Below are 11,369 nucleotides of genomic sequence, written 5' to 3' on the forward strand. Positions count from 1 at the left end.
ATCTGCATCCTACTCACTGAGCCACCTCCCTTGCTATAGAAAACCATATGTGATTATTGAAAATTCCTTGAGTTATTTACTGTGACATAATAAGTCACCCCTAAATTGTGTGCCTTAAAGCAGTAACAATCTGATATTTCTTCACTAATCTATGAATTTCCTTAACTAGAAGTTCTAAGATGGTCTATTGAGATGTCTTATTTATTCAACTACATCAACTGCTGTAGTTTTTCATCCTATCAAAGACTTCCTTACAAGATGGATTCATGGCAGTATTTCAACAGGATAGGTACAGAAACTATAGGGCTACTCCTCCTCTTTTAGCTCCTTCCCTTTCATGTCCTTCTTTTTTTCCTCCTTCTGTTCACTGGGACTTCAGAGCTCCAATGGAGTTTTTCAGATAGATATATTAGATATATAGATAATAGTTAGATTTTGCATTAACTTTTTATAGTCTCTTTGCTCATGACAGCTAATCAAAAAGAAGTGTTAAAATGAAATCTAGTGGTTATAGAAAGAGTTGTGTGTATACTTCACATACAATAAATGAGAATGCAGCTTCACCTTCCTTTACCATATTTATTATAACCAAAACACAACTTATTTTGGTGTCATTTTTAGTATGAAAAAGTATGAAAATCACATTTACTTCCCATCTCAGCTTGTTACAAGAAAGAGGAAGAGAAGGACAAAAGAACTCAAGTCAGGATTTTATATGAAGAGTAGGGGTGGTATTAAGTCCCTTCACCAGCACATCAAACTAACATTACCTAGGAATTAAAGACACAGGGTTATAAATACAGGTTATATACAGGTTATAAAGACAGTTAGTATGAAATGAACTCTGAAATATTTCTCTGAAAATGCTATTGAACTTCAGCACAAACCTTTGCTTGTTTACCTGTCCCCTCCAACCCACCCCACCCCCACAAATGCTGAGACCTAGACTACAAGAATCAGAAAGGTAAATACCCCCAGTAGTGTATGTACTTGAGAACTACAAAGAGGCAGGTTAACTGATGAAGTTGATTTGTTTGAAGAGAAAATCCCCTTTGAGCCACTTCAGATTTTGGAAGGTGCCAATCTTTTGGGTCCTGATATTAAAGTCTACTAGTTGACAGTATAGAACTGCAAATGACATTTTGGAGACTAGTTTAATTAGATCAACAACTAAATCACATCCCCCTGAAATCTGTCTTTCCAAATATTGCCTATGTTGAAGTCAAACTGAAAAATCAAAGTGTGAAAATGTATTGATTTATGAAAGAAATGAACTCTAGCAGAATTGAAACAATCTCTCTATTCACTAGTTCTCATTTCAGACTTTTTCATTTATCATTTGTAACCTTCTTTTCTTTTTTGAAATCATCACCCTCAAATTTTCCTACTCTATTTCCTACCTGTATTTCTGTTTATTGAATTAGTAGAATTAGTCACACATTTTGCTGCTATTTTTTTGCCCCAGAATTATACATGTTAACACATATGGAACCAAATTTTTGCTTGTAGTTCTTTGGAATTTGATAAGTCAGAGTCAAGAGTAGAAGCAAAGAGGTGAGAAGACTCCTGAGGAGACAGCAAAGTTACTACAACCTTATAACCTACATTTATAACCTACATTTATAACCTACATTTTATTATGGATTGATAATAATATACTGCAAAAATGTCAGCTTTCATAGAACTAGATTCATGAAGGAACTAAAAACCAAAAAAAGATACTTTTAAAGTAGTGGATCAGGAGTTGGGCGGTAGCACAGCAGGTTAAGTGCAGGTTAAGCACAAAGCCCAAGGACTGGCATAAGGATCTTGTTCAAGGCCCTGGCTTGTATATCTTTCTCTTCCCTCTCTGTCTTCCCCTCCTCTCTCCATTTCTCTCTGTCCTATCCAACAATGGCGACATCAATAACAACAACAATAATAACTACAACAACAAAACAACAAGGGCAACAAAAGGGAATAAATAAATACTAACAAAATTAAGTAGTGGATGACTGAAAGGCAGGTGATATAAAATTGTTTATAGGTGTGTGCAAGAGAGGAAGTGAAGGTTTAGATATAAACTCCAATTGATTGAATATATTAGATGGAAGCTCAGGGAGACTGAATATTTAGAACTCAGCAAACTAATCAATGATTCATATATATTTACCAGTGGTCATACTCCTCTTTCAAAATTTAGATTTGGTGTATTGCCACCAAAATTTAGATTTGGTATATTTGGACTCTAGGGAAGGGGTGCTTTTAGGTCTTGCTGCATAATGGTGGAGGAGGATAAATGTGATAGTGTTTTGCACAAAATTGAGAAATTTTACACATGCATCAACAACTAAATTTACTATAAATAATTAATTCCCCAATAAAACTAAATAAAAGAAAAGCAAAAGAGAGAGAAATGGAAAGGAAAAGGAGGAGAGAAAAAATTAGATTTATTCTTTAAAATGATGGGATAGATAAACCAACATTCTCAGTATGGTGAAATGTCTCTTGAAGAGTAATTATTAAGGGCTGCATATTAGGGAGTTGTTACAGCTCTATCTGTAATTACACCACACACATTTGGTCATACATAAGTACATTAGAATGAACTTCCCAACACAGCATATACAATTTATGTAAAAAGATAGTCTAAGTATGACTTCTGTTTCTAGAATATATTTTTTTCTATTAATGTCACTAAATGCTATTAAAACAGAAGATTTTAAAAGGCAAGGAGAAGGATTTTTTTTTTGAAACTCAGGATACAAGAGGAAACAATATGGTGCTAAATTCCATTATTGATTTTTTTTCTTCATAAATGCCAAGTTCAGGAAAAATTACTCCCTACAAAATCCTATTTTCCCTAGTTAAATTACAAGGAGAAATACAGCTTAGAAAGAGAGAAAACTTTAAGATATCACTGTACTATTCCAACTAAAAACACAGGAAAACACTGCTACCTAATTCTCATTCATACCAGTAAATGCCAAATAGAGAGCCAAGGTTTCTACCCTAGTTATACTAAAAGAAGACACAACACTTCCAGGTATTAATATGATGGTATCAGAGAAAGCCAAGTAGAAAGTTGAATCTTCAACCAACAGTCTTTAGAGAGTCTCCCAAGAATAAAGTTATTAGATATTTTCCCTCAGCTCTGGCAATATATATATATATAATTTATAAAAAGGAAACATAACAAAACCATAGGATAAGAGAGGTACAGCTTCACACAATTCCCACCACCAGACCTCCATATAACACCCTCTCCACTGGTAGCTTTCCTATTCTTTAACCTCTCTGGGAGTATGGACCCAAGATCATTGTGGGATGCAGAAGGTTGAAGGTCTGGCTTCTGTATTTGCTTCCCTGCTGAACATGGGCGTTGACAGGTCGATCCATACTCCCAGACTGTCTCTCTCTTTCCCTAGTGGGGAAGGGCTCTGGGGAGGTGGAGCTCCAAGGCACATTGGTGGGGTTGTCTGTCCAGGAAAGTCTGGTCACATCCTGCTAGCATCTGAAACCTGAACTGAAAAGAGAGTTAACAAACAAAGCCAAACTAACTGTTGAACAATCATGGACCTAAAGGCTGGAATAGTGCAGATGAAGTATTGGGGGGTCCTCCATTTTGTAGATAGCTAGTGACATATTTTAGTTATATTGCAAAGGGCCTGTAGCTATACTAGAGTTTTTGTTGTTGTTGTTTTTGGCCTGAGCCTGAGATCTGATATGCAGGTGGATCTTAATTATTGTCTGGGGAGATGAAGTCATGGCTGGAAAAAAGGACCAGAAAGCTGGATCAAGGAAGAGAGTAGCTCCCTAATATGGGAAAGAGGTATAAATACTGTTGACTGTAAAACCCATCAATTTGATGTGATCTGGGGCCCATAATTAGCTTAGGAGCCTGTGTGACCTCTGCATCCCTCTAGATCTGAAGTCACATTCTGTGGTCAATAGTAGGAACATTCCAAGCTGTCCCAGTATCAGGACCCATCTTCCTCAGGTGTAGCATAAAGTATGTTGTCCATCCTCCCTTCGGTGGATGGAATATTCTCTACCATTATTGATACAAATTGAGGGCAAGGTTCTGTGGGGGCCCACAAAGGGGTCTATTTTGTTGTTCCTGATAGAAATGACCAGTAACATTGGAGACAAGGATTTATTCGAGTTTTAGGCCCATCAAGTCTGTCTGGGAATCTCAGGACTCCCCGATTAGGGTCCCAGCTGGTGAAATGACCTGATAGTCTGGAAATAATTATGATCATCTGTCCTTTCCACTGGAATATTTTCAAGGAGAATTAGTAGAACCTTTTGATTTTTCACCATTTCTTACTCATATCAAGATCATGCTCATCAAAGTGTCTCCCAATCCCCCAAGAGAAGTCAGACCAGCAGTAATAAGAAGACCTCCATGCCTCTAAAATCAAGTGCAGAACTTGAGCATACACCCTTTCTGACCTTGTGGATTCACAAAGAAAAGGGTAAAATGGAATGAAAAATGAAAGTGTTCAAGTTTTAACTAAAAAACATTTGTCACACCAAGTATGAGGAAGGTCTCAAACTGAATGCAGACAGATAATCAATAGATGCTAACACTAATGTGAAAAATATTAGAATTATCTGAAAGATTTTAAAGTTGTCAAAAATTCAATTAAAATTATGAACATTGGAAAAATGAAAGAAAAACATCTGGAAAAAAACAAGAGACAAATAGAAATTTCAGAACTCAAAATTATAACTTTTTAAAATTCTCAATGTATGAATTCTGTGCCCTCTATTTTTTCCCCCAATAATTCTCCATCTGGGAATATGGCCTAAAATTTATTTTGGAATGCAAACAAAAGGACTTCAGGACCCTAGGTTCTTTCCTTAGTTTCATATGAAACAAACAAACAAGCAAAATAAAACATTATCTGAGATGAACACTGCTTCTCAAGACAATTGAGATGAATTGGTGAAACACTCTTCACTATTAAGTAGTCAAAAATCCTATTTCACTGCCCTCAATCACTCTAAGTATAGCCCTGTCAGATAAAGTTAGGACTACAAAAGCTGGATACCAGAAAGAGACCAGCACACTTTAATGATGGCCCTTTTGGTCTCTACCAGGCCATCCCATCATCCACTCATGGAATCCTGGAATTACCACGTAAATATGATGGACCTAGTCTTCTTTTTAAAAAAATTTTTAAAAATATTTATTTTCCCTTTTGTTGCCCTTGTTTTTCATTGTTGTTATTATTGTTGTTGTTATTAATACAGGACAGAGAGAAATGTAGAGTGGAGGGGATGATAGAGAGGGGGAGAGAAAGATTAACACCTGCAGACCTGCTTCACCATCTGTGAAGGGACTGCCTTACAGGTGGGGAGCCAGAGGCTCAAACTGGGATCCTTATGCTGGTTCTTGCGCTTTGCGCCACATGCACTTAACCCGCTGCACTATCATCCGACTCCCAGAGCTAGACTTCAAACAGATCCCTTTCTCCACCATCACTGGTCATCTCCATCAGGAACATCATAAACCCTCTTGTGGGCCTCTCTAGGAACTTGCCCTCAATGTAGAATGATGATAGTAGAAAATGCCCCAATTCCTGGAGGGAAGCTGGGTCAACATACTCTGTCATTCAGGGAAGATTGGTCCTTAAAATGAGATCAGCCTAGACCGTTCTAGATGTGACCATAAAATGCAAGCTCATGCTGACAGAGATGTAGAGGTCACACAGGCTGTGCTAAATATGAATAGACATGGACCTTAATTCTGATTGATGGGGTTTAAAATTAACAATATTTATATATTTTTGCCATATTTGGGAGCTACTCTTAGCCCTGATACAGCCTTCCAATGGAAGAGATAGGATACAGAACTCTGGTGGTGGGAATTATATGGAATTGTAGCCCCCAATATACCACAGTCTTGTCAATTAGTATTAAATCACAAATTAAAAAAGATAGTAGTAAATTTTAACGTGAAACTAAAAATACTAGCACTGCTAGCTGCTTTCACTCCGTTTTTCATGTATTAGTAATTTAACATTTTAATCATTTTATTGGAAGAGCTAATGGTTAACATTTCAGTTTTTGACACATAGGTAAAATTTCTCTACTCACTATAATAAGTGTCTGCAAAAAACTCTCTCCCTGAACTTAGGTTCTTTTCCATCATTATGTACCATATTTAGATGTTAGGAGTATTTTCATGCCCATGTATCATTTGTGAAATTTATCACACCCCAAACCAAAGTTCTGTGCCCTCTGTCTTACTTTTAACAAAGTTCAAAAGACAGTCAGTTTCCCTATTTTTGTAAATTCATTTACTTGAATAATTTATATCCTGCAAATGAGTTAAAAATTGCTAGTTTCCTTCATGGATGCATGTGTGCTCATTTACACACACACACACACACACACACACACACACACACACACACACACACACACCTCAGAACTTCATTATCCAATTTCATTGTCTACTCACTTTTATTACAGAGACATACTTGATGTATTATCTAGACTAATGTTAGGTTAGGATGTATATATGTGTGTGTGTGTGTGTGTGTGTGTGTATACATACATATATGTGTGTGTGTGTGTGACAAAAACTTAATATTAATTTCATATATAGCTACCTTTTTTCTTTTTTGTTAAGATCTACACACTTCACAACTTTCATATATTTTTAACTACATTATACCAGCACATAGCACCTATCAACCTTTTGGTGTAGTATCTGTTCTTCTCAGTCAATATATTATACCACAACTGTTACCATGGGACATGTGATACATCCCCTAGACAAGAAATTTGTACCTTATGATCACTTTCACACATTTTGTGTTTGTCAGTCATCATTTCATCTGTTCAGTTTTCATTTCTTTTTCTCTTTTTATTCTTTCTGTTGTCCTTCTCCTTTTCTTCTTCCTCCTCTTATTCATCTCCTTCTTTCTTCTCTAAGTCTTCCTCCTCCTACCCCCACCACTGCCCTTTCTCCACCTTTTCCTTCTTCTTTTATAACTATGTCCTCATGCTGGTATAATTTCCCCTCTCTGAACTATTTTTCTTTTAAAAAATTATTATATTTATTTATTGTATAGAAACAGACAGAAAATAAAAGGATAGGAGAGATAGATATTTCTCTCCCTAGAGAGGTAGAAAAATACCTGCAACACTGATTCACTACTTTCAAAGGTTTCCCTCTGCAGATGGGGACTGGAGGCTCAAACCTGGGTCCTTGCACACAGTAATATGTATGCTCAACCTGTTGCACCACCAATTCAGCCTCTGGAACACTTTTCATATAGATAGTGAGAGGAAGAATAAAAAGTGAGAGAGAAGGAGAGAGAGAAGAGAAAGAATCATGTGTTGTTGAACTTCCCATGTGATGGTGGGATTCAAAATTGAATCACATATGTGGCTTTCTCTCTGACCCCAATCATCATTCTTAATAATAGAGTTCTGACATGGTCTTAGAAGCAGAAGAAACTTGTTCAGTTCACAGAGAACTTTGAGAGAAGATTGCTATGGAGGGTAGAGCCAAGAGGACGACTTGGAAAAATCAGCTGGTGTAGGCTCCAAACAGAAGCAGCTTACAACCTGGGATTCTCTGGATAGGGTAGGATACTGGGACCTCTGTAGGAGGGTGAACAAGGGGTGATCAGGGTGACACCAAAAAGAGCCCTATAATCCTTGCTTGGGCTGGCAAACAGAGAGCAAAAGGACAAAGAAAGGAAAATCATTTCAGCTTGATTATTTCTGAACTCACATCTCCCAGCCACCCCAGAAACATCCCAGGGGCTGGGAAGCTCCTTCTAGCAGGCTTCCTGCTGAGCTATTTTCTTTACCAAGATTCTTGGCTCACCAGGAATATCACTCCAAGCCTTTTTCTTTTTGTTTTCCTTCTCCTTTTTTTTTTTTTTTAGTTGGCTGGAGCTCTATTTGAGTGACAAAATACCTGACCAATCAGAGCTTCAGCCCTGTCTGGAAAAGTCTACCAGGAGGTTTTTTGGTTTTTGTTTTTGTTTTTGGATACTTCTTATAATTTTCTGTCTTTGCTCAAGCTACCTGCAGCCAATCCTGAGCAGTCCAAGCAGCAGACCGACAGGGTTTTTTACTCTATTTTATTCTATTATTATTAATATTATATACACGTGTTCCTTTTCCCTCCTCCTTCTTCACATTGACCAAAATTAACTGTTGTTATTTTTCTTCAATTGATTGGTGACTGGGTGTCCTATCCATTGTGACAGGAAACTGTTTCTCTCTCCCTCTTCTATCTCCACTTTCCTTTTCTCTCATTCTAGCTAATTATAAAATTTTAAAAAAAACTTTTCTTTCACTGCTCTTTTTTTCTCTCTCTTTCTTTTCTTCCTTCTTTTGCTTTCTGAATTCACTGATACTTACTTGGAAATTATTTTGTGGAAGATATCTGACTTTTAGTGGATTCTCTCTGTGCATGTCTCTCTTTTCTACTTCCCTTTCACCTCTTGCTATCCCTATAGTTTACAGTGGACAGCAGATTTGCACAATTGTCTTGATCTTTGTTTTATCCTTCCTCTTTCTTTTTCTTTTGGTTTTGGTTGATATTTTTTCTTGGACTGGTGGTGCTATTTGGCTTACTTGTATTGGTTGAGCTGCATCAATCCTTCCTTCAGTTGCTACTGTTGTGATTTCTGAGGCTGTGACTGCATTCATGAAAGCATAACATGGCTTGTACTCAAAATACAACAACTGAAGATCAAAAGAACAGAAGAATAGAAACCACATCAATAAAAAAAATGGTTAAATCAAGAGCAAATAAAACTGCTACCAAATTAATCAGAACAGGAGTCCAGAAGAAACTTCAAATCAGTCAGAAGTAACCTTAGATAAGAAAACTATGCAAGGGGAGGAGGAAGATGGCGGACTGAGAAGCTGCTAACAGCGAGTGCTCTGATCGCATCATCGGCAACGGTAGGATTTTCTGCCTTTAGCAGGCCAGTCAATAAGGGGTGACACCAAAGAGGTGATTATAATTTAATTTGGGTTGAGAATTAGAGCAAAGGTGACACGGACTAGCGGGGCTCCAGACTTCCCAGGCGGCGCCGGGCAAGGCGAGTGCGCTGGGCATTGTCCTCCACCTGGGAAGGCGGCTCCTCCACCGGTTGCAGAGCGCGGCGGGCAGAGCACCTGGAGAGAGCACTTTAGCTTGGGGGCTTTCTCTTGGGAGTCTCCAGGGTCCACCGCGACCCTGAGGGCGGATCCAAAGACTCCTTGAGTATAGCTCTCATTGGATCAAAGGACTTGGAGCTAGTTTTCATTTTCGAGAAATCCTTTAAAAAAGTCTGGAGCGGGGGGTGGTTTCCCGGAAGCTGCTAGTCTCTGAGCTCCAAACGCACTCCACTGGAGACAATAGGATTTTCTGCCTTTAGCAGGCCAGCCAATAAGGTGTCCTTAGACACCAAGGAGGCGACTATAACTTAATTTGGGTTAAGAATTAGAGTAGGGGAAAAATTCTTTTTTCTTCCTTTTAATTTTCAAGCATACATCCTTCCCGCCCCCCCCCCCCAAGCAGTCCCTGGGACCAGCTCCTAGCAGGATACCCCATACCACCAAACAGGGTGTTTTTTTTTTTTAATTCACTGATACGCATTTGGGAAGTTCCTTGCACTGCTCTTTAATTACAACTCTTCTTCTTATCTTCACCCTTTTCTCTCTCTTATCTCTCTCTCTCTCTCTTTTTTTTAATCTTGTCATACACTTCTTTCCTCTCTGCCTTTCTGAATTTGTGAATTACTTAGGGGAAGAAATCTGACTCAGAGTGGACTCTCTATGTGTGTATCTCTGCTCTAGTTCCCTTTCCCCTCTTGTTACCCCTAGAATATACACTGGATAGTAGATTTGCATAACTGTCTATTCTTGCTATCCTCTCTTTCTTTTCTCTTTCTTCACTGGGATTTGGTTACTATTTTTTCACGGACTGGAGAAATTGTTTGGCTAACTGGTAATGATTAAACTACTTCAATACTTACTTCAGTTGCTACTGTAATTCTGGAGGTTGGTGAGTGCAATTGTCATAAAGGTATTTAGTACAGTGTTACTTGTACTCAAGACACAACAACTGAGGAACAACAGAGCATAAAAAAAGAGAAACACATAAATAAAAAAAATGGGTAGATTAAAAACAAATAAAAGAGTTCAATCTTCATCATCACCATAAGACAGAGTTGAGCAGTGCTCTGATAAAACAAAAACAAACAAACAAAAAAAAACCCTGTCTTTGATAAAATTTATATGCATGGGAAATGAAGAACAAGCATATAAAAAACAATATAATCTTAAAGTTACAGTAAATAATGACAAAATCTTAATGTTGGAGTTAGGAAGATGGCGGCCTGAGAAGTCGCTGACAGCGAGTGCTCTGATCGCATCATCGGCAACGGTAGGATTTTCTGCCTTTAGCAGGCCAGTCAATAAGGGGGGGCACCAAAGAAGTGATTACAGTTTAATTTGGGTTAAGAATTAGAGTAAAGGTGACACGGACTAGCAGGGCTCCAGAATTCCCCAGCGGCGCTGAGCAAGGTGAGTGCGCCGGGCATTGTCCTCCGCCCGCCCAAGAAGGCGGCTCCTCCACCAGTTGCAGAGCGTGGCAGGCAGAGGACCCAGAGAGAGCACTTTAGCTCGGGGGCTTCCTCTTGGGAGAATCCAGGGTCCACCACGACCCTGTGGGTGGATCCAAAGACTTCTTGAGTATAGCTCTCATTGGATCAAAGGACTTGGAGCTAGTTTTCATTTTTGAGAAATCCTCTTAAAAAGTCTGGAGGGGGGGGTCTCCCAGAAGATGGCGGACAGAGAAACAGCTAGCCTTTGAGCTCCGGACACATCTCATGTAAACAATAGGATTTTCTGCCATTAGCAGGCCAGCCAATAAGGGGCCATAGCGGTAATACCAAGGAGGTGTCTGTAACTTAATGTGGGTTAAGAATTAGAATAGGGGAAAAAAATTCTTTTTTCTTCCTTTTAATTTTCAAGCATACATCCTTCCCGCCACCCCCCCTCCCCCCCCATAAGCAGTGCCTGGGACCAGCTACTAGCAGGATACCCCATACCACCAAACAGGGTTTTTTTGTTTTTTTTTTTTAATTCACTGATACACATTTGGGAAGTTCCTCGCACTGCTCTTTAATTACAACCCTTCTTCTTATCTTCTCCCTTTTCTCTCTCTTATCTCTCTCTATCTCTATTTTTTTTATCTTGTCATACACTTCTTTCTTCTTTGCCTTTCTGAATTTGTGAATTACTTTGGGGAAGAAATCTGACCCAGAGTGGACTCTCTATGTGTGTATCTCTGCTCTAGTTCCCTTTCCCCTCTTGTTACCCCTAGAATATACACTGGATAGTAGATTTGCATAACTGTCTAT

This window comes from Erinaceus europaeus, chromosome 1, assembly GCF_950295315.1.
Source record: "Erinaceus europaeus chromosome 1, mEriEur2.1, whole genome shotgun sequence".
Lineage (NCBI taxonomy): Eukaryota > Metazoa > Chordata > Mammalia > Eulipotyphla > Erinaceidae > Erinaceus > Erinaceus europaeus.